Genomic DNA, 25,180 nt, shown 5'->3' with positions numbered 1-25,180 from the left:
GGGAATGATGGGAGTGATGGGGGTCGCCTCCCAAAGTCACCATCAAGCGTGATGGGGTCCTGCTCTCCTGGGGATGGCTGAACACCTGCCTGCTCATGGGAAGTGGTGACTTAATTCCTTGTTTTTCTTTGTTTGCATCATATGCTCTTGCTTTCCCTATCAAACTGTTTTTATCTCAAGCCACCAGTTTTCTCAATTTTACTCTTTAAATTCTCTCCCCCCTCATGCTGGTGGGGAATGCATGAGGGGATGACTTGGGGCTAAACCATGACAAAAAAATACAAAATATTTCTACAGTTCATATGCACGACCTGTCATCTTTTTAACTTCCTGGCCAGTTTCAAGCAACTGTGATGGAAGTGTTGAATTCCCACAAGCTCTGTGAAAGTTGGTGATCAGGGAGTAGAGCTCAGGAAAGCCTAGAAAGTAGCTTTAACTTCATGTTCATGTGACAACAGAAGGTCTTCATGGGAAAATTTTTCCTTAATGATGAGAAAGTTGCAACTGGAATAAGTATTTCATGATACACCAAGGAATTAATCTCTTCATCACAGTTTCTCTCCCATGGTGACTGTCTATTGTCTAATGAGGTGCTACTGCGACTGATGTTTCCATGGCAATTCCAGCATCACTAAGGACTCTCCCCTGTGTGGCTTCTCTGTACAAAAGGGCTTGGTACAACGCAGTCAAAAAGTGAACTGATCATGAGGGACAAATCCAAATAGAAACCAAGCTCAGTAGTTCTGCTAGTTTTGTGACCACTAGCATAATTCTGTGGTCTTGAAACCCAAGAAATTGTCATTTTTTAAAACTGTACTGATTTTTGGAGTACAGTGTTTCACGGACATGTTAATTGATAAATGCAGCAGTTCTTTATGTGAAAAGGATTTACTCTTTTTCCTGAATCAACATTTGATTTTAAAGACTGTCCCATTGCTTTCATGGTAGAATGTAAGGTGATTGGAGCTCCCAGTGCTCATAAGAAAACTCTCTGAAATTGATTGAACACAGTGGAAGTGTACCAGATAGTTGAGAAACAGCTTCTTCCTACCCTTATTTTTGCTGATACTCTTATTTGAACATGATAAGATGTGCTGTATACAAGAAAAACTCTATAAATACTCATAACACTACATGAGAACCCATATTTACATGCATGAGACTTGTTTGTTCTGGCTCCCATTTTAGTGGCCAATAATTCAAACTTGAGGCAAGTATGGAAACAGAAGCATGGGGGTGTCCATCAACCTGGCAAAAGATCATAAATCACACCAGTCACAGATCCCTGGTAAGAACCAAAACTACAAAACACTGAATAAGAGGTTCTAATCACTAATGTCCTTTTCTCTAGCTACCTTCCTCTGCCAATTCCGTGGATGCTAAAAACCAAAGTGTCCTTCAACAAAAACAAACTTCAATTCTATTGCTCTTGAAGATTAAATTATTCCCAGTACCACAAACAGACTTTCTCCTGAAGGATTGGTTTTACCATTCTAATACTAATAATATGATGTACATACATGGTTACTTTTCAAGCTACTTTTACTGAGGGGACTATCCTAGTACCTGGACTCAACCTCCAGTTATGCTTGATATCAATTAAATATTTCCAGATGCCTGAACAGAGTCTAAAAGAGTACCCGCGCAATTAATGAGTGCCATGGATTCTCATCAGAGCATGTGAAAATGGGTCAGCAACATTTTAGAGAGTGCACATGTAAAAAATGATGTCTCAGGATGCCCTCCAGCTCTCCTCTTCTAAGTCTACAATGTACACCATTGAGATAAAGTCTGTGTTGAGCAGTATCTGTTTCTAACGTACTGCAGACCATTTCCCCACCTTCTTTGAAAGCTTTTGTTGGGTTCCTGAAGTTTACTACTTCATCATCCCTCCAAGCTTTGTTTCTGTCCACCCACCCCTTAGACTTCTTTCAGTCTTCTCACTTAATCATCCTCTTCAGTATGTTTTGTCTAACCTCAGTTTCCTGCCTTCTCTTCTGTATTTCCACTTAACTTTAAATCACACTTGCTGTCATACTGTACTGATTGTTTCCCTAAATTATGTATGAAAACAAGTGGAAAATACCATCCTAAGACACCACTGAAGCTGACAAGAATTCTCTTGAATTCATTTAGCTATGAGAGACCTTCGACTTTGCTACGAGATTTCATTTTATTCACTACATCTACTGCTCAAAGACACTCTGAACACTAACAGTTAACCACTGCAAGTGACTCAGTTCTATGTTTTTCCGCCTTAGTGTGGCGGATATTTTTTATGTTGTTCCTACACAATTCCCAGCAGCCAGGGCCAGAGCCTGTGTAATAATTTGTGTCACTGAGAGCACTCTCCTTCAATCTGCAGTGCCCAGCCACGCCAGCAGCTAGTCTGCTAAATGATCAGTTAGTAGCAAGAATAAAGAGTTTAAGCTGTGTAAATAAGAAGCATTCATATAGCTGGGAAGAGAGGCATTAGTTATTGTGCTAACAGAATATCTTGACTACAGGAAGGACTACAGCACAGACAGATCAAGGATCCACTTATCACTGATATCAAGTAAGAGGATTATATATTGCATTAACAAGAGATGTTTTCATATTCCCTGCTCTCCATATCCCAGGCAATTTTCTCTGGCCTCTCAGAAGAGAGCACTCAAAGTGACTGCTTAGAGTATAAAAGTTAATAAGCAGCGGGGATGGCTGAGATTCACTAGATCAGTGGGAAGCCAACTTCTTAGCAGAAAAATAAAGATTTCTCTGCTCTCTAAAGATATTTCAGAGAGCACATATTCTTTTATTACACCAACAACATGAGGTGGCATAGACTCTTCCACCTTACTTTGATGAACTGCCCACACTTACTTGATCACACAAGAAAGACAGGCTGTTCCCTTGTGGAGTGGGGAGTGAGATAAAGGAAATGGTGCCCACAAGACAGCTTGTAGACTAATCAGCACGGCCCAACTTTACGGCAAATGGAGACCAACCATGTTGTCTAGTGAGGAGTGGCTATTTACAGTTTTGGGCAATTCAAGGCAAAGAAGAACCTCTGCATTACTTTATGTCATGGGGGTATAGCCACTCTCCTGGAAAAAGTGATGTGTCAACTCAGAAGGGTGACTCATGCACTTGAGGAGGTGCTCAGTGATGCCTCCTCCTAGTAATGCCCTCAAGTCATGTGTAAACAACCATTCTGCAAAGGGAAGCTCCAGCTCTGACAGATCTCCACACCTAATAAATCAGATTCCAGCGGTATCAGTTCCGCTATGTGCTGTGGAACTTTCCTCAGGATATTGTCCTACCAAGGGTTTGCAGGTGCATTTTTTCAGAATTAGTGCTATTAATTCTTTCTTTGGATCAAGCGGTGATGCCAGTTTTTGTAATTCCAGCAGGTAAGAAACCTCTACTCCAAGAACATGACATAAGCCAGCTGGATTTTTACAGTAGCAGAATCCTTTACTTCTAGAAATTTAGAAGCTAGAAATTTAAGGTAAAATCCAAACTCCTTTAAGTAACATTTAAAAAAATGAAATAAAATTCAGTATATTATGAGATACAGCCTGGAGGTTTTCATAAAAAAAAGTGAGTCTTGAGGACACAGACTGTGTTCTTAATACAATAAATCAATGAAGACCCAATGGGCTCAATCAATGGAAATTTTAATGGAACTTGTAAGCATGTGAAAACTGTATTCCCAGTCAAGTCACACTACCTTTTGAAGGCAGTAAGAAAATGCAGATTAAAAAAAAAAAAAAAAAAGGAAAAAGAAATCATAGAATGTTAAGGGGTTGGAATAGACCTTAAAGATCACCTAGGCCAAACATCTGCCACCACGGGCAGGGACATCTCCTACAGGTAGGACACAAAATGCCTCTGAAACAGTGCCTGCAAGACCCAAGAAGAATTTCTGTTCTCACTGATGAGGACAGGATGACCTGATGGAGATATGACACCCAAGACAACACCTTTCAGATGATTTAGAAGAGAAGGATAGTTGTTGGATTCCCAAAAACCTACTCTAAACATGAAAGCTGAGCAAGAGCCATCAGACCCTGGCAGAACCAGATCCGTGGTCTGAGTCATCCAAAAGGCTAGTGAAGCCAACAAGACTCTTGACAAGCCTCACTTCTCAGAGGAGTATCATTGTGCATGATTATTTTGTGATTTAAAGCCCCTCTTCAGCCAGTGCATATTAAAACAGACAATTTTGAAGCATCAAATAGAAGACCTTGCCCCAGCAAATTGGGTGTCCATAACTGGCCATTCATTTAAGAGACTTGATGGTTCTTGTGGGTCCCTTCCAACTCAAAAGATGCTCCGAGCATGAACACTGTATAACTCAGGTGTTACTCTGTGGTAGAGGGGCCAGAGCTGACTCAGTGCTAAGCCAGATGACATATTCAAGCCACAAGTAGTTTTCTTGCTTATTCTTGAGCAATATTCTGTCACAACAGAATATACTTAACCATGAAAGTCCAAAATGCTGAAGTGAATCCATGGAGTTCACTTTATAAATTGTCCATCTTTGAGAAGAGATTCTTCATTTCCAGGAAAGGCTCAAGTCAAAGGGCAGAAAACTGAAATCTTTAATGTTCTTGCTGGTGATTTTCTTCATAATTAGAAGAAAAAAAAACCCCAAACCCCCCACAAGATTAGAACTGACCCACCACTATTGACTAAGCACAAAACTCACTACACTACATTACAACAAAACTATTTTTACCAGCATCCCCATTCAGCTTCACCAGTTCCCAGTGTGTGGAGATAAAATCAGTGAAATGTAACAAACATAACAATGCTGTTAGAGGCACTGACAAGTGGTTCATGAGTGAGGCATCAAACCAGCCAAAGATCAGGTAAAGATGTGAAGGGCATTCAGGGCTGAGGATAAGAACTTTACTGTGTCATCTGTGGATGAGAGGCAACAAAGGGGGTCAGTGCAGAAGATGGTGCAGCAGGGAAGGTCAGCCAGGAGAGTGGCTGATGTACACAGCTGTGATGGCAAAAGCACTTGCCTAAGAAGTGGGGCATTGAATATCTAAGGGGTGTTACAGGAAAAGTGACAGGATCTCAAAATGATGTGTAGGTAACTCCCTGCTGTGAGGGTGGGCAGCAACTGTACTCTCTGCACAGAAAAATGTACAGGGGAAAAAAAAAGGAGAGTATCTCTTTTAGCTACATGCCTGAAATAACCATGAGCCATTCACAGAGAGAAAACAGAGATGCAATAAGGTGCAGAGCAGCATGGCAGGACATCAGGCAGATAAGTCTTGGAAAGAGCTGACCTAGCAGTGGTAACTGCAACTGTGAAAGGTGGTAAAACCAGCTCACTCCCATCCAGGAGCTAAAAGAAAATCCCCACTCAGGGATGGATATGAGAGGATGAATCTACAAAGTAATGGCTGAGCAAAAACATCAGCATGTTTCCAAATAAAATGTTTTTCATGTGAAGTGCAGTGTCAACAGCAGGAACATAAATCCCAGAACATTTAATTTTTTCCAGAAAAAAAAGCTGAAAAAGTTGAGGAAGAAGATGTGTTAGGTGTGGCAAAGTTTGAAGAGACCCATCAATAGTGGTAACAAGTGCAGCAGAGTAACTTTTCTGAGAGCTGTTTCCTTCTTCATTTCTTTATCAATAGGTAAGCATTCCCTCTTATCTCTATCCAGAGTTGCATGGCTATGATACCACCTCACTTAATTGCAGGCCGGTGGAGCAGTAACAAAATTTTCTCCTAACTGAACCAAAACATTCTTTTCAGAGCATCTTGGTATGAATCTATACATGGGCCATCATCATTTGTGCTGTGTTCTCCTCTAGTTAGGAGATGAGTCTTTTGGCAACATGGTATTTCCTAACCCTCACCCTACTCTTCTTGCCTTTTGCCCAGGTGAAGGAAGGTGGGAAATCAAAAAACCAACAGAACCAGAAGATTTTTACTGATGGTAAAAGTCACTGAGATGAGTAGGGGAGTCAAGCCAGGGATTTATAGCATGGATTAATTGAGGGAGACCAGAAGAGAGACTTAGGAAAGAAAAATCTGGCTGCTGACCTTGGGGATGTGGAAGGTGGTGACAGTCAACAGCTACTTTCTCTCATTGTCACAGGAAGTTTAATCTCAAGCATTTATATGATACAGGGTGCAAATAACAATTTCTTCCCATTTGGGACCAGGTTTGGTATTGGAAGAGCTCAAGCTCCTTCATCTACTCCTCTAAACTTTCTTCTACCTCTTCACCATCACTTGCAGTATAAGCAAAGCAATCTTTTTCATATCCTTTAGAGTTTCATCTTCACTGAACGTTATCACTTGTCCCCAGAGTTCTAATTTATATCCTATTACAGTACTACACAGGAATAAAATTAGCAGATGCCAAGCCAATTGCCCAGGGAATTTTAGCGACGTAGTCTTTGAAATTTACTAAGAGTGGAACACATTCACAGCAAAAATAGAATGATGTGGGTTTCTCTAAAAACTGCGGCAGGTTCACAATTTTGTATGTTCTAGTCTAAGCTAGAAGTAGCATAAACCCCTAAATATATGAAATATTTATATTACCTTTTGTGAGTGAAAACTGAGAAAAATACACAGTCCAAAGCCAGCTATATGCCTAAATTCAGGCCTCCTCTTTTCAGAAAATCCCTGAGAGCCAAATATCTAACAAATATGTTCTTCAGCAGAATTTAGGAGAAAGATTGTACTTTTTTCCTTTGTTTATAAACAAAGGCTTTTGGCATATTCTTGATCTTTTCTCATATTAAAAAGTGGAACGATTATTTACTTTTTTCTGCTTTTTATGGCCCCAGCATGCAAAGCATGCTTTTGACTCCATAGAAACAGCATTTTAATGTCAGTCAAATTAATAAAGCCCCAAAACTTACAGGAACCAATTTTAAATAGCATCAGGAGCCGACAGATGAAGAATGCTCCTACAAATCAGAAAATAGAGGACAGGCTCCAAGCTTCCTACATTTATTTTTTGAATGGTTTATTATGTCAGCAAAGGCCTCCTCTTCCTTAAGAGTTAAACTCACTTGAGCCAAGAAGCAGCCTCAATCTCTCCTTTAGAGAGACCTTCATATGTGGTAACTGTTCATACCCTGAGTAATATTTGGGCAGACAAAAGGCTTACTATAAGTTTCTGGCAAGTTTTTCTTTTTCAAAAAGTCAAAACGAATATGAAGGATTGTATTCCAGTATTCAGCAGTATAACAAGAACAAAGCATTATAGGAAAAAAAAAATTAAACCCTTGCCTTACGAGAGGAAAAGTAAGATCATTGCTGATGTTTCTGGGAAACCTCCTAGCCACTGCTGTGATAGATCCCAACAGAGGAACACAGAAGAGATGACATCTGACAGGAATTATGTGAATTCTAGAAAAATATAAATGCCAGGCTACCATCCTATGTACTTCCAGCAGGAAAAATAACTGAGTCTACCTGTAAGAGTAAGTAAAATAAATAAGAGTAGAAGAAATTTTGCATTAAAAACCCTGCAATTAAAAATTAGTCACTCCTCCAAATCTTCATCATTGAAAATAAATTACAACACATTTATTAGCCAATTTTTAATTCAGACTTCAAGGAGAGTTGCACTGCTTTTCCTAGCTTTTTCCCCTCAAACTGTAGGTATTAGAAAATGATTATACACATATGTATAAATAACATGTATGTAAATCAGGCATTAAAAAAATCATGAAATATCAGGAGACCTGCAAGAAAAATTAGTAGCACTGTAATGAATATCATTATAATCTACTAGAAAAAAAACCCCAAACAAATAGAAAGCAAGGAAGACTGCTTCAGTCTTGGTCCTTATAGGATGCACAAGCTATAACAAGCTCTCCATGAGCACAGACTAGATAACAATGTCCAGTTCAGAGAAGAATTGAATCCATAGGCCCAAAAAGTACACTTTAACAAGATCCCAAACCCACAGAGCAACACAGCTCCATGTGACTCTGTCTCCATCTTTCTCACTGATACAGAAACCCAGATGCTGGGCTAGCAAAGGACACTTTTGTATCCCAAAATCCTTGCACTGGATGAGGAAGGGTCACCCTCCATCCTACACCTCACGTCCAATGAAGCAGCCACAGGCACAGTATGCAGAGAACAGGGATGCATGCAGAGAAAACTCTGAGAAAGTCTGCAGAGTCCTACAGACTGCAATACTGAATTTTGAATGGCTGAAGTGCTACCAGCATTCAGACCAGCTAAATGCAGGGATGCTCACGTCTTCATGTTGGCAACTCACCGATGGCAGCTACAGCTCCGAATGAGATACAGCACTGCCTCAAAAATGCACACCCTAGCACGTACCACACCATTGATTCATTCATTGATGTATTTCCAGATAGTGCTTTGAACTTTATCTGCAAGATCAATAGTGCTGCCTTTTATAGCTCTGAACTCTCCAGCCTCACAGTTACTGCTTCAGCATATATAAAAGACTAGCAGGATATAAAAGGATCGGGTTCAGCTCGATGTGTTATGACATCAGAAAAATCAAACAGGCAGGTCTTTGGTCCAAATTGCTTCAAAGGTCAAGATGAAAACAGAGCAAGTTACCTGCCATAACATCTTCTGAGCAGTAGTAAGATTTTCTTAGCAGTCTTGATGCCAAACACAAACACAGCTGCAACAAAGTTGACACTATTACCAGTAGATCTTCTGACTTTCTGGAGTGACCTGTTGATTTACTCATCAGCTGATTATTTTTCCTTATCTAACATTAAATTGGGATTTGCACTTACCAAAACATTTAAGCTTCAAAGGAGCAGAATACAGGTAGGGTAGAGAATGCCTACTGCAGCCTACCTCTCTTGTTCTCTGGCTGCCACAGCAGCTTCACAAAGCAGTGGCTCCTACCTCTCCATCTGAGAAGCTTTAGGACTAGAGAAAAGGAGGTTTGTTTCTAGATAGAAAATTTGACATTCATTTGCAGCCAGCCTCTACCTTGCATTGAGGCTGTAACTGGAATAATTCAAAAGTCAGTACCGCTGACCCTGTGTGCCCAAATACTCTGGTGAGCACCATATTTCACATATTTTTACTGGGAAAAAATGCACACAGAGCAGTAACTGTGTTGTACAGAGCACTGTGAGTCCCTGAGGAGACCCTGAGCTGAATCCTGGGTAGTGCAGAACAACTCTCCACATAGATGAGGGCACATGAAGGAGTAAATGCCTCACACCCACCTCTTGTTCAGCACTCTGGGCACAGCCTAAGGAGCCTCCCCACATTTTCAGGAGGCAACATAATTGTGAGATTCCGTAAGTTTTTTTGGTTCATCTCAAATGCCTTTGGGAGCCTATAGATGTGATGGTAAAGGAACAGAACTAGGATGAAACTTAGAGAGAAACAGAAACTTCACCATTGCAGCTTGTATGGGACAAGAGCAGACTATAGGCAAGTCATGGAGGAATCAACATAAATGCCACCTTCTCTTTGCCACATTTGAATCACAATTTCATTAAAACCACCAAGCTATTTTTGGAAGAATTCAGAAAAATTCTCCTCAAAAACTAAACTTGATGGGAATCTCAAATACATTTCTCTGTGGCTCAACATGTGATCATAAGAAACTCAGATCAATCACCTTCTGGATAAGTTAAATCAAAAATCAACAAAAATATGAGTGTTTCATTTTTATGGTAGCTGCCTTTGGACTGCTTTGGGGCTGCATATGGCCTCAAGTTGAGGACATCTTCCCAAATGTGTACTTTTGTCTGGTTGGCATCCAATCTCAGAAGACCTGAAGTATTGTGGATATTCTATTATCTACAGATGTGTGCAACAGACATTGTATGAATGGTATCCTGGAATACATGATTAGTTTTGGTGTATTTTGTCCCTCTTTGAGGGAGTAACTTATACAAGCAGCAGTTTCAATGATTCAGGCAGGCAGCTAGAAAGAACAGACCTCAATTGCTTTCTTTTTAAAATGTATACTTGAAAATTAAGAAGCATTTCAAGATTAGGCATCTGTCCAATTCTTTTTATCATTTAGTGTATTATGCTAATGAGGATGCTGTTACTTTAATTACATCATTTGAAGAAAAAATTGCATTCAGTCCCTTGATCTTCTTTAAAACCATTCCCATGCTTGATTCCCCTATAGGCTTTTAATCACGCTGCCTCAGTGTGAAACTCTGCATTTGAGCAAAACTCTTCTCAAAACTGGTTCACTGAGAAAGTTTAAATTGTTTTCTCTCATTGGAGCTATAGCCTCTACCATTTGGCAGCTTCAGGAGGAAGAGCTGTAAGATTCAAACTAGCACTAGCTAGAAAGAGGAGTAATGCTGAAACTCAATATTCTGTATAAGTAACACACTAAATGCCTGGACTTGTTAGACAGGGGTAGAGAGACAACTGAAGAGAGCTATAAAATAACACCTTTCCATGACATGTCATAGTAGAATTCAGTAAATCCTATTTTTAAAAAGCACATATCATCAGCTGTTAAACTCCACTATGCAAAATTACCCATATATGATGTTCACAGGCATTTGTTATTAGTCAAATGCTTCACCATGGCTTTTTTGTCTGTTTTAGCACACATACTACAGTAACTAAAGCAAAAGTATGATCCAGTTATGGTATACCCGTTTAGAGTTTAAGTACAGTATTTGTTAACGTGTTGTGCTTTCATCCTACACTGAAAGATAGTTTCAACAAAATCCAGTCTAAGAACCCAACTGCACTAACATCTTGAAGCAAAGTATTTACAAACAAATATTCTGACACCTCATTTATCTGTTTTGCCATAAAATTGGCTTATACATGATTAATTATGAAAAATAAGCACAGCATGCTTTCATGCACTTTTACTTTGAAATCCAGGTCACACTGTGCTTCGAAATTCAGAAAAACAATATGAATAATATAATTAACATATCAGAAGATTCTCTGCAAGTAACTTTATTTAAGCAGGCTAAACCAGGAGATTATGAAGTTGTTGCTATTATGTCATTGCAGACAAATCATTTCTTAACCCTTGTTTATATACTTCCCTGTATTTGACTAATCCTTTGTACTGAAAGGATGCTTGGAGTAGGTATCCTCATACTAAGCAACACAATGCTGAATGAAAACAGTGCTCTTGTCCCAAAACATCTACAAGCTGATTCCTGCTCTGTGGACTTGTCTCTAGCTGGGATGCTGCTCCTCAGAAACAAATCAGTAATGGTGTGGTTATAGTTGGGAAACCAGAAACTTGAAATATAGAATCATAGATTAACTCAGGTTGGAAAACACCCTTAAGATCATTAAGCCCAACCTTTACCCCAGCACTGCCAAGTCCACCACTGAACCAGGTCCTCCAAGTGCCACACCTGCACATCTTTTAAATACCTCCAGGAATGGTGACTCCACCACTTCCCTGAGCAGCCTGTTTCAGCACTTGACAACTCTTTCTGGTCAGCAGCTTTTCCTAATATCCAATCTAAACCTCCCCTGGTGCAACTTGAGGGCATTTCCTCTTGTCCTATTGCTTGTTACCTGGGAGAACTTGCACTTTGCTACACTCTCCTTTCAGGCAGTTGTAGAGAAATACAAGGTTTCCCCTGAGCCTCCTTTTCTCCAGGCTAAGAAACCCCAGACCTCTTAGCTGCTCCTCACAGGACTTGTACTCAGCCCCTTCCCCAGCTCCGTTGCCCTTCTCTGGACACGCTCCAGCTCCTCAATGTCCTTCTTGTAGTGAGGGGCCCAGAACTGAACACAGGATTGGAGGTGCTGCCTCACCAGTGCCGAGTAAGGCTTTCATAACCCACCTGAATACATACAGTGAGTCATTCTACAGGTTCTCCACTCATGGCACTTAGTTGTCAAAATACCTTTGTGATGACATTTCAGTATTATACTGTGCTTTTCTTAAGCATTTGCATGTGATCACCTCATGTGAACTCTCCTCTATCTGTACAGCTCCTTACAGACCCTCCCCAAGTCTAGATGTGTGAGTCATTTCTGGCAACAGAGCAAAATCACATGATGACCAGCCACTTGCTTCATTTAGTGAGAATTTAACTTCTAGGTGCATGCCGTTTTCACTAAAAAATTTACCTGGTTATCTCAGTAAAGCAGCCATTTCTCATGACTTTACTTTTAAGACTTTCACAAGCAAAGAGAAAAGAGAAGGTTTATCAGCTTTTGACCTCAGCTGCTTCCTAGAGCCAGCCCCAAAGCCAGCTGCAGCATCAACTCCAGCTCAGGAAGTTTGCCTTGTCAGCAGCCAAGCAGCAACCACTGGCTTGCAAAAGGCCACATGGATTGGGAGCTGCCAACTGGAGAGGTCTGATCAGCAAACAAGAGCCTCCCCGTGTCAAAACGAATGGCCAAAATACTTGTGATTGGTGTAGTGCAGAGCTAGAAATAGAAAGCAATGCTTTTGCCACAGTGCTGGTATTTGAATAGCTTCTCTTTTAAAAGGGCAAACAGTTCATTCCCCTGAAAGCTTGCTTACAATGGCAGTGGCCGAGCTCCATTTCAGTAAATATTAGAATTACCTTTTTCAAAGAGGAAGCTCAATTCTTTTAAAGGTTAAGAAGGTAACAGATAAACATGATTTTAAAAAACCTACTAAAAGGCACTGTACTTATTTATGAGAAACGGGGTGGGAAGATAAAGCCATGGATACCACATGTGCAAGATGAAAAGGAGAATCTGGAATACTGGCAAATGACAAGCTGAGAGAGAAGAGGGTGAGGTCTGCTAGAAATCCATCAAGTGATGTATTCCTCAAGCATGTATCCTCAAAGGTATGAAAAACATTGTCACATGGAATTTTATTCTAGCAGAGGATCTGTTCTGGAAGGACCACTTTAAAAGTGTGGCTTTGGAAAAGGTTCCAAATTCTAGTTATGGCTTAATACAAGAGAGCAGTGAAATCAACTCCAGCTGATGTTATATTGGACTCCTACTGGATACAGGTAAACCATTTAACTAGAAAATTATGATTCACTACAGGCAAAGGGCAATGTTCTAATTTCTTTTGCAACTGGAAAACAATGTGTAATCTTAACCAATATCTAATTCACTTGTTTGGATATTTTAGAAAGACCATTTCTCAAAATTAAAAACAAATCATATGCAAAACTGAGCAGGAGAAAATAGTCACACACAAAAATATAAAAAGGACCTGCTAAGGGATATTTTATTACATTCCAAAAATAAAAAGGAAAGTCACTGTGCTACAGCCATGAAAGGAAGCTTTTACAGTTGAAGAGTCCTGGCTACAGAGAGTGAAAGCAGGAGCAGAGAAACCTGTAAAACAAATCCATAGTACGTAACAGATGGGGGAAAGACACTGATAGCAATGAATACAAATTAACATTGCAGAAATGCAAGCAGACAACGGAAGCAAAAAACCAGTGAAAAAGCTCTGATGAGGTCTATGGCAATAGGAGCTCCTTGCTAAATGGAACAATCAATAATAAGAATTCCAAACAATGACTTCAATAGCTGGTCATTCCAGACAAAAATTACCAAAAAATTCAGAAAAAGACTGATCTTTTGACAACTACTTCTCTGCATTCAGAAAGATGCAAGATGCCCTATTCACTTGTTACAGTGATAATGACATCACTATAACTTCAGAGCTTTAAATAGCCTCTCAGTTTAAACCCTACATTCAAAAGCAGAGGATAGATGAATCAGTAACTTTTAATTCAATGACTCTTTTAAAAGCCATAGGTGTACTAAAGGTTCCTGGTGACTGGAAAGACTTACTATCAAAGCATCATTTACAAGGGTTAAGTGGGATAAGCAAAGCACCTATCGAACAGTTGGACTGGCATCAGTAGCAAGCAACAGCAGAGAAAGATTAGCATGGAACACAATCAATAAGGCATTGAAAGACAGTCACATAATTAACACCAATCAACACAGCTGTATGGAAAACAGGCCTGGTCATGTAAATCCGATCATTTGTATGCAGTGACATCATCATTTGATAATGGTATGTGCTGACAGGACATCTTTCTAGCCCTAATTTCATGCTACGCAGAAATTTAAAGTTATGTTATACATAAAATCCTGAATCAAAAGGTTCACTATACTAAATCAACACTGCTCATAGCAAGTAAATTTCAGAAGTGACTAGCTAAATGAATAACTAAAGGGAGAATCAACATACTGATAATAGAATCCTTGTCAGGCCATCATGAAAAAAAATGAAGTACACCACTAGGAAGCTCAAAGAGCTACAGACTCTCTTGGAAGGCAGGGCTCATTATTTACTGAAAAAATTTAATTGTGACATGGCAGATTGATTACTATTGGCATCCTTTAAATCAAGGCCTGGTCTCTTTCAGAAAGATATGCTAAATAAAGAAAAATTAAAGGACTGCTACTGAAATACTGTGAATTCCTCTGACCTCCACATAGTAGGCAAGAAGAATAGATATTCATGTGGTCCCCTTTGGTCTTTAAATTCATAAGCCTAGGAAACAATGACCCAAACATTATTAATCCCTCAGGAATTTAATGCAATAAGTGAATCATGCTCAATCCATCTGATACAGTGTACAGTGTCTTGAGTATTTCTATGGGATTTCAACTGTAATCCAGTGTTAAATTACTGGATGACTATTAAAATATTATCAAGTCACTTTCCTGAGTTTCTGATTTTTTGGCTGAAAGCAGCAAAAATCTATCCCTATGCACAAATAGGGAGGGGCGGTATCAAACTCTTGATCCACACCTTCCTATGTAGATCATTTTGACCTGCTCCTGGGAAGTGTTATTTACAGTAACACTGCCAGAACAGTATTTCCATGGTATGTCAGAAAGCCTCCTATTAGGCACAGCTGTGACTAGAACTAATTTCATGCAATTAGGGTTATGCTCTTATATACCCATCATCCTCCTAAGCTGTGCTCCAAGATCAGTACAAGAGGTGAAAGTCCCATTACCTCTGCCAAACATTATTTAATTCTGTCTGTTTAAAACAAAACACAGGGTTTTGGAAATGCCATTCCTGTAAACAACTCTGGAACAGGCCAGGAGACTTTATTTGTCCAGTTTTGCAGCAGGCACCTAATTGCTGCAAGACTTACAACCCCAGTGATGAGAAGGCACAGTTACAACTGCTTTTAAACCAGAAATCATTTGTAACAATGGAAATGCATTAAAAAATATTTCTGTGCAATCTTTGCATCACTCAGTGTCCTGCAATGTTGGCCTCAAAGAGAAGATGTGCACTGCACTGTGCATTCTCTTCTTTCATGTGAAAGAACACACAGAGCTGGAACATCACAAGCCACCCATGAGCCCATAAACACAAGATTGCTGCTCTTTGGTGTTCAGCCACCTGAGTGCTGCAGAATTATGACCAGGATGCACGTGCCACCCAGAAGACAGCAACACACCAGTTCGACCACTTATTTCACAGCCATAATCACATTATTTGCGACTGAGTGTGACTGTCACCAGAGAAACAGCTTTTGACTTTGGGTCTCCCCAGTGGAAAGAGCAATGCTTATGCTATGTTGATGTCTGAACTTCTCCAGCCAAGCTGTTTTAGCACTTGAGGGAGAGGATCATGCCTGGCTATGGGAGATGCTTACACAGAGGCTTCAGCAGGCACTGTTATTGCTCAAAATGAACACAGCCTCACACCACTACAGCACAGTTTTACCATGAGCTGTGTCATGGTCATCTCCCCACTGACAAACTTATGGCTTCCCAAGCATCAAAGACTATTTTCAAATATTGTTACAATACCTCAAAAAGTAGCAGGATTTAGTTTAGGTATATATAGTACACTGGTTTAGATAGTCATATTTTCAGTATATACTACACCTAGCAAACAAAGCAAAAACATAAGGAAAGCAAAGGTCTGTTTTTGTTTGATAATTGTCCACAGTAAAAAAGCCACATGGTCTGCTTTGAGTTCACTTTTATCTCTACTGTTTACACAATCATTGAATGGAATTTTCATTGAATAAAATAGCACTATTAAAAAAGAATCAAAGACTTCTTTAAAGAGTTCTTTGGTGGCAAACACATTTAAAAGATGAAATTAGACATTAATAATACAGAAGACAAGCTTACCCCAAACACTGGAAAAACAAGTTTTTCTTCCATTGGTGATAGTTTGCTTTAGAAGACAGTCCCAGGGTGGAAACCTTAAAAAAACAAACAAACAAAAAAAAACCACAAACAAAAAAAACCAAAACAAAAGATTCATTAGAATTAGAGTAGGTAACAAGGGCATACACATCAAATCTTCCGTAAACACAGTGCTCAAGATTAAACATCCTGCTCTTCTGATTAGGATCCTGTCCAAGTTTCCTGGCATTAACTCACAATAAGCTGATCTGCATTAGCACTGAGTGAAGTGAAGGAATGCACCTACTCTCAAAAGGGGAAGAGGATACAAAACCTTCGTGAAACAAACTCCACATTTTCTGTTCCTCTTCCTCTGGAGTATCTTTAGAGTAAGTCAACACTCAAGTCAAATTTAGACACAGAAACTGAAGGGGAAGCACAGATTAAACCTAGTCAGGTTTTAGCATATTTACAGAGATCGTTGTTTTAAAGACACTCTATGCTGCTTGACATCTTGCCCCCTTGCCACATTTTGATGTGATATTGGTGATGTAGTGTTGCTTGGGGAGATTTAGCTGCATCTGCTTGTGATGAGATCATCCAGAAGAAGTATGGAGGGAAAGAATGAAAACAAGAAAGGGTGAGGAAGATCATCCAGAAAGCACACAGAAGGAGCTTCTCACAGAAGTCAGGAAAAGATTGCAATCAAAAAACCTAAACATTGTGAATCAGAGAATATGAGTTGTGTCAAAATACAACAGGTCAAGGCAGAGAAGGAAAGAAAGCCAGTCCTGAGATTTGATGTCATGAGCTGTGCTTTCACCAATAAAAAAAGGTCAAACTGCTGAGATTCAGAGATGAAACAAGAACAGACTCTCTCAAGTAGCACTGACCAGATTAAAAAGATAACAGAAAGAGATTAAAAAGGTTTTGGGTTGGGATTTTTAGAGGAAAAAACTTTATGAGTTTGGGGGTTTTTTGTTGTTATGTCAGTGATGTGCATATAGTTGTATTACGATGGGAAACAGACAGGAGATATTAGAATGAAGAGTTAAGACATATGAGTGCATGGAAGACCAGGATGAGGCATCTGACTCTGGGCAAGCAGAGCAGGTGGAGTTTAGATGAGACCTGAGAGTATGACAGAGAAAAAGCAAGAGATAGAATGGGGAAGGACAGGTGAGGGAAGACAGGGAGATCATGACAGTCCTTTTTTCTTGGTGGTAAAGACCAAGTACAGAAAAGTTAACTAAAAATCTTAGAAAAATATTAAAAGATGGAAGATATAAATAGCATTTTAAGAAAGATTTAATCAAATAGTCTTTCAAAATGTTTGTTCACATGCAGCTGATGGTAACCACTTATGACACATTTCACATAAATGTGTTAAAATACCAAATCCAAAGTAACTCTCAGCAGAACATGCACCAATGGCAACTAAATCTATATTTTAATAATAAATTCCAGGTACATTTTATTTCCCTCTCCCCACCATCTCCCATTCCCCAGCAAGGCAGGTCACTCCTTTTCAAACAACTCAGTTAAATTAAGTTGTATTTTCAGCCTCATTAGCCACCATCTCCATTCCCCTGCAGTTTTAATTAGACAGGTCTCTTTGTGCACAGCTACTTCAATCCTTCCCCCCAAACAATCCCACAATGTTGCTTCTTTTATGTCAACATTCTTCAAATGCTCCCAATTACACCAAAGGCAGCCCAGGTGATCAGGGCAGTGCAGAGCACTCCCATGGAGATGGCAAGGCAGGATCTGCACCCAGCAATACAAACACAATCCTTGGGCAGGGCTGAGTTGCCCTTCCACACTGTTCCACCCATTTTAATTAGGAAAATTTAATTAATGACAATTTATGACAGACTAAAGTGAAGGGTCAGACCCTCTGCATAGGCATCAAGCCCCAAATTTTTCACAGTAGCCTCATTCCTGCTCCATGAGCCATCCATCACCTCCACACCCAGCACATGAAGTCACAGGGCAGGAACAAGGCCCCTACACCCCATCCAAGCTGGGGATCCCCTGAACTCAGAATGATACCTAGCTGCAGCTCTTCCCCCACAGCACCCACCCTGGCAAGCCCAGCACATCCCTCAAGGCATCAGGACATGGCATCATCCCACACACAGAAGAAAGGCTGACAAGGACCAGCTCCAAAGGTCTGTTCTCAGCTGGAAAGGGAAGAAAATGCTAATGTTTCAGGAAAAAAAAATGGAAGTGGGAAAGGATCAGCTCTACTCATAAGGAGCAAGACAGGACTTTTTAAGGGCAAGGGTTCTGCTTCAACCACTCTTTGCAATCTATTAGAAGAAAGACTGTAAATCCAACAAGCATGGATGGCAGAAAACCCCTCAGAGCAAAGGACCTCTGCTCCAAGGCCACCCTGCAGCCCCAGAGGAGAGCCTGGGGAGCTCAGCACCACTCCCAGGCTATTCTTGGCTGCCCAGGCTCAACAGCAGCACAGCAGGGATTAAAGCAACTTAGATTTGTTATGTAAGGGACATGTTGCTTATGGCTTCGCATAAATCCCAAAGTCGTTGCTATTATGTAATAGGAACAATCAAACAGGGCAGCTTTTCTGTGATTTGATTTTTTTGAAAGTGCTGAGCAGCTAAAAATGAACAGTGTGATTCTGTCAGACTAAATGTTATGTTTTCCACTCTAAATCCAAGTCTGACCTTAAAGATGCTGTAGCTTATAGGGACAATGACTCAGCTCTCACTTCACTCAAGATACAGAAAAGTAAAACAAAGCAAATTTTGTCCACCTTCCCACCAGTTGAAGGGCACAGCTTTTATCTTCTGAATCCATCCTGATGGCTTTCATTGCTTCAGCATCAGTATCTTGTTGGTTGTACTGACATTAAAGGATTACTCATATGAATAAAGGCTGTGGACCTGGCCCTGGACTTTGCTGCTTGGATTGGATGGTGGCTGTGAACCACTCTGACACTTGGGCTTTCACCAATGAAAAATGCAAGCTCATTTGGCAGAGTCTCAAGAGTCTGTCTTCTTAAATTATTACTGTAAATAATTCTGATGGTAATGCACACAGTTTTGCATGATACAACCATGCATACATATGTTACTTAAAAAAACATGCACATTAATGCAACAAGTTCCACTGTTTCTGTAAGCCACTTAACTCATACTTGGGGCATGCTCCAGCAATATCAACAATGGATAGATGCAGATGTTTCAGGAAGTCCTGGTTGATAATTTGATCAAGCTGCTGTCATACCAAGATTAGCACATCGCCCAGTCTGGTTTTGTTTTAGAAACTTACTAATTTATTTCCAGCTTACAAACCATGCTCAAAGAATGTCTCCTTTTTTTTCCTAATGTTTTCTTAGTTTGAGATCTGAAAAGGTAAAAAGCACTCCTTTGATGTAGATCTGATTTCCTATCTATTCTCTTAGCCTCTCAAGCTAAATTAGCACATTGAAGAAACAGTCCAGTTTCAGTGCTCATGCTAAATACTTGTTGTGATGCTTTTAGCATTAAACCTCAAACAACATATCCAGGTTGTGATGGTGATACAGCAAACCTGTCCTAAGCACTTGCACCCGGTCTCTCTAACCTTTCTAGCCTTGCTCATGCAGCTGTTGGAGTCCACCAAAGCTCACACGAATTGTTTCTAGAGGTTGTGTTACCGTTCTTTCCTTTTTAAAGCCTCACTATTATATCACACCAGGAGCAAAACAATTTATCATCATCAGCAAGAGAGGGACTTAAAATCCCCACGGTCTGATAGACCAGAAGGAACAAATTCATCCTTAGAGTATGACTCTGCTGAGCACAGTCAAGTGTAATTTACTTTTAAATGTCTTATCTGTGCCCAGCATCCTCCCAGCTTTCCCTGTGCATAGCTCATCACAATTCCTCCCACCATTCTGGCATGAGCAAACTGCATCAAGCTCAGAAATGCTTAATACAAAGCTTTCTATTTTTCTCCCATCACAATCTAATTCTTGTTCAGTAACACTAACATACTCTGGAGCACAGAAACACATTACTTGGCTAATGGTCCCTCTGAATTCTTCCGGCAGTACAAATTTGAGAATTATTGTGAGACCTGCCTCAGACTGAAATCACAGGTGGCTTAAAAGGTTGTTGTTCCATGTGTCCCATGAGAAACTTGGCAGAGAACACAGGCCAGAGGGCAAAAGCACTATCAGAGCATCTCTATTTGAGCTACCCTTGCCTGCCAGACTGGCTCTTGGACAGCCCTAGTATTCTGCCATAACTTCGAGCACCCCGTGAGGATAATACACATGGAAGCCAACTCATTTAGGATAAGCTATCAAATAGTTAAAATTCAAAAAGTAAAATTTAATAGAGAAACAAATTTGCCCAGTATGTGTTTTAGAGGCTTGTTTACTTTTTAGCTATGATTTCAAAGGGAAGTCATTCTCTTGTGAGTGCTTGGTGATTATGCCCATGAAGTGAGACTCACAGCTGCGCAAAGAACAAGTTAAACCTTTCTTCCAGCTTTGCATCCCATCCAGCAGCTGTTTTAAAGCAGTTTATAACCCTCAGGCTCACATAAGGAGCAGCAACCTGTATTACACCAACATCTAAATTAAGAGTCACAATTGCAGGCTGGGAGGGGAATACAAGAAAATTTTGATGCTTTTGCTAGTTTTATGGATAGCATAAAATCACTGATCTGCAAGTTATGTCACTAACAGCAAAAGCCTGGTAACTGCTCCTACACCAGATGCTTATGAAGATTAAGCCATTTTCAGAGACTTTTGATGTTGAGACCTCTGCTGGAACAAAACAGACTTCACCATCCACAGTCCCCAAATGCTCTGCAACAGTGAGCTAGCAGACTCCTCCCAGATTTTGGAGAAGAAGCTAAGGCATGGTCTTGAACCAGCACTATCATATTTACACAGGAACAGAAGATGGATTTCCTCACCTTCCAGTCAATGCACCACTGGTGCAACTTTCTCTGCAGCACTGTGTGCTATGCCACACTACATCACAAAAGTGACAATAACTTTTCCTTGAGCAGAAAACAGTTCCTGCCCTAAAATGCGACGATTCACTATCCCAGGAGTTTAGAAACTGTTCGCCTGACTGCCAGCTTTGTAGTCTCTTAATTTAAAAAGAAAATACAAACCCATAAAGAAATTACTAAGGTAACTGCTTAAATGAAGTCTTTTAAACAGCAGGTCTAGCACACAAGTCTTATGAGGAGCAGCTGAGGGAGCTGGGGTTGTTTAGCCTGGGGAAAAAAAGACTCGGGGGGGGCCTTATCACTTTCTACAACTGGCTAAAAAAAGGTTGTAATGAGGTGGGGGTGGTCCTCTCCTCACAGGTAATAAGCAACAGAACAAGAGGAAATGGTCTCAGTTTGTGCCAAAGGAGGTTTACGTTGGATATTAGAAAAAAATCTCTTCACTGAAAGGTTTGTCAAGCCCAGGAGAGCGGAGTCACCATACATGGAGATATTTAAAGGATATGTACATGGGCACTTGGAGACATGGTAGACAGTGCTGGGTTAACAGTTGGACTACTTTTCAGATGTTTTCAATATTTTACATATATGTCTTTTGGCTACAAAATACTGACCTGGCTCTGTCATAACAGAGTGACATGGGGAAGAGATTTAATTAGTATAAATCACTTGGTTGTGAAGTTACAGCAATTTATAACAGCTAAGCATTTCTCCATTTGCTTTACCCTAAGAAGGTATTTCTTATGAAATCATTGACAGAGGCCAGTCAGGTGGTTTCAGCATTTGGTTGTATTCTGGAGATCCTTCAGGTCACCTTGGACCTTATCCTTTTTCCAGTTCCCTACTGGAAAACTCAGAATAGCAAGACAATACCATATAATAGCAATTTGGTTGGGAAGAACAAATGAATCAGGTTTTCAGAGAGTACAGCATCAAAGGTATCTCCAGCAAGAGAAAATGACAGCATTCCCAGGCTCATAAGGATGCTAGTTATATTAGGGTAGTGCCAGAATAAGTTATACAAAAATCTATCAGAATTATTTTCCTAAAGAAAGATTTAGACAGGTTTGAGTTTGCAGTAACAAGTTCAGGTACAAAACAAGGCACCACGCACTTAAGTTTTGCTCCTCTTTACTAATTTTTTTAACAAAACTGACCGCAGCAGGTTTAGTAATAGCTGCATTTAAACAATGTCAGTATAATTATAAATAACTTAAGATAAAATGGAATACTTGTCTAGGGAAAGCATTTGCTAAATCAGCTATGTCTCAACAGTCTTTTTAGCAAACCTCAGCATCCAGACAGGGGAGGAGGGAAAGAGATCCTCTTGCACTGCTTGCTGCTGGCATTTCAGCAAATATCTTCACCCAGAAGTCCATTATTATGCCTAGATCTTTTCTCCTCCAGAGCCTTCAATCAAATATTAAACCAACCACTGTTTATGAGTCTCTACTGTATTGTGCTTCACTTTATCTACCATTGTATGACTCTCCAGAGAGCACACACTTAACTGGAGCCCTCAGTAGGCTCCAATTCTGTCCTACATTGATTTCAGGTGCTTCTTGCATGAACTTAAGAAACAGAGAACACACACTGCAAGCTGAACATCTTGGTTTTCCTAACTTGGGAGAGGACTAATTCTCACTGGTTACCAAGTTCCCTGCACAGGCTCCGATGTGCTTTACAGCTGTGGAGAGCTGCACTTCTGCTGCTAGCTCTCCTCTCCTATCTTCTTAAATAGTTAGCATTGCTTACTCTTACATAAATGTATTTTGCAAAAAAATACACACTGCAGAAATAAGACCCAAAGTTTAAAGTTGCTTTCTTGCTTGTTACAGTTCCTATCACTAAGACAAGAAGTAACACCCAGGAAAACTTTACCATAGAAAAAGCTTTGCTGTAAAGAAATGAAAAACTACTTATCTGACCCAACCCCACACTTGCCATTTGTTAGATCAATAGCCAAATGCCTACCTCTGTCCTTAAAGAGACAAATAGAAGGAAAAACATGGTACCATATGAAAAGCTACTTCAAATAAACCACATGGACACAGCCTTGCAAATATTTTTCTCAGTGTCTGTGTCCCATCCCATCATCCCTCCCCCCACCCCACCTCAGGTAGCAATTTCCAAACTCACAGTGCAGCACTCAAAGAATTACTTGCAGAATCCCCCTTCTGTACCTTAAAATAGGAGCTTACTCTCCAGAAATTAAGGCAATGCTAAACGCCGTAGAACAAGAAGTTAACCCTCATTTGCGCACACATAGCTCGCTCCTACCGCTCTCTGGCAGCACAGGCTGCGCTGCTCTCCACAACAGATTGCAAAGATAGGAGACAAGTAGCTGGGTATATTTAATTGCATTGGAAACAGGCAGACTGGTAAAGGGTTTATGTAGCATGGGATACAGGAAAGCACAACAACCCTGCTTGAAATTGGGGGACAAGAAATGATAAAACCCACAAACGCTACACTGGATGTTAGAGAGCATAAAACAATCCCTGCATAAAATCACACACAAACCAAAACAAAGCATTTATGCATCACATTACACCCAGCTCGTCAGCTGCCAAGTGCCTCCTTAATGCAGTCACCCGTTGCAAAGTTAACCTGCATGCAAACACTTGACATGCAAATGATTTTGCTACCGATGCCTTAGTATAAGTAAATATTTCTAATGTTTGACCCGCAGAGAGATGCTTGCTTTTTTTTTTTTTTTTAAATCTTTGCAGTTTTTAATGCAATGATAAATGTCAAGGCTCCTGCTAGCTTACTCTTTTCATGTTTAGAGCAATCAGGCATCATTGGCTCCCTAGCAGGTACCTGTAGGGAGCCGGTACAGGCTGGGGCGAAGGCACACGAGCCTCCTCTGCACCCTCGGGACGCAGTGATGGGGACCGGACAGAAAGGGAGATAAAGCAAAGAGGAAAAAGGTACCCGTACTCATTTAAACAGAGTTAGAAACGACCGACCTAGATGAACAGCTCTTCACGCAGAGGCATTTTACTCGAGTAGGAAGACCTGGATTTGCTGCCCTATCTTCCACATGGTTAGCTTTCCCTTCCTAGAAAAACGCTGCTTTTTATGCATAGCAGCTGCTTTACCTTCCATCATTTTTCGGAAAAATAATGGGATGCTGTTATATGCCATGGAAAGGGCTGAGAGGAATAGCAGTTTCAGCCCTGTGCGCCCGCGGGTTGCCGACAAGCTCGGCACTTGCCCTGAGCCCTCCGCTCGCCCATGCCGAAGGTTCGGCCGTGTCCGGGGATCCCCAGCCCTGCCGGGACGCTGCTCCCCGAGGCACTGTCGCCCCGCTGACAGGCTGCTGGCGTGCAGCTGGCAATTCCGATTCGCGCACAGACGCCGCACGGAGAGCGAAGCCCGCTCAAGCCAGTCCGGTTATTGGCATCCCCAGAACTTTTGTCTCAATACATTTCATCACATATATTATCCACCCCGATAAGCTGGGCTCACGCCCCCACCTCGTGCCAGCACCAGGGGTACAGGAGCAGCCGCCAGCCCCGCCGCGCCCCTCCCGCGCGGGAGCCATCCCGGTTCCTGGAGCTTTTGCCCATATCCCGTTCCCAGCGCCCCGGGGGCGCAGCCGGGACCGCCCGGGTACGGCGAGCATGGAGCAACCCCAGCCCCGGGGCGATGCGGGGCAGGGAGGGGGGCAGACCCACGAGGCGGGAGCGGAGCCAGCGGGGGATGCGCGGCGCTCACCTGCCTCCGCGCCGCTGCTGGTGCCGCCTGCCGCCGCCGCCGCCGCTGCCGGGCCGGGCGGACGACGCGGGGCGTGCGCGGGCCGTGCTTTTATAGCGGGCGCAGCCGCCCAGCAGCGCCCGCCGCCGCCCGCGCCGCGGCGCCCCCTGCGGGCCCGCCCGCGCACCGCGCACCGCGCTCCGCCCGCACCGCGCTCCGCCCGCACCGCGCTCCGCCCGCACCGCGGCCGCGGCGACCCGCGGGGACCCGCACGGCACCGAGACGCGCCACAGAGACAGCGCCCGCGGGCGCGGTTGTGGGCCGCTCCTGGCGCTCCCCGGTTGGTTTTTTTCCCCGGTTAGCGCCCTGGAAGCACGTAGGTCGGTGTTAGTAGGTTATCGAATGGGGTTTCTTTATGAGGGGGAAAAAAAACGTTTAGGGTCAGCGTCTGC

At 41.5% G+C, this 25,180-nt stretch overlaps 1 protein-coding gene across 1 annotated transcript in view; it reads right to left on the bottom strand.

The window, feature by feature from the left end:
* MTUS2 (microtubule associated scaffold protein 2) overlaps positions 1–24,780 on the bottom strand; it is a 269,885-nt gene extending 245,105 nt beyond the window's left edge. Inside the window, exons 1-2 of the mRNA XM_039565864.1 lie at positions 24,750–24,780; positions 16,053–16,126 (exon numbers count right to left, since the gene is read on the bottom strand). The gene's annotated coding sequence lies outside the window, so the exon portion shown is untranslated. The remainder of the gene's footprint in view (positions 1–16,052; positions 16,127–24,749) is intronic.
* Between the last annotated feature and the right edge of the window lie 400 nt (positions 24,781–25,180).

The sequence above is a fragment of the Corvus cornix genome, chromosome 1, assembly GCF_000738735.6.
Source record: "Corvus cornix cornix isolate S_Up_H32 chromosome 1, ASM73873v5, whole genome shotgun sequence".
In the NCBI taxonomy this organism is placed as follows: Eukaryota; Metazoa; Chordata; class Aves; order Passeriformes; family Corvidae; genus Corvus; species Corvus cornix.
Note: the sequence above shows the minus strand (reverse complement) of the source record. Positions and strands in the feature narration are given on the sequence as shown.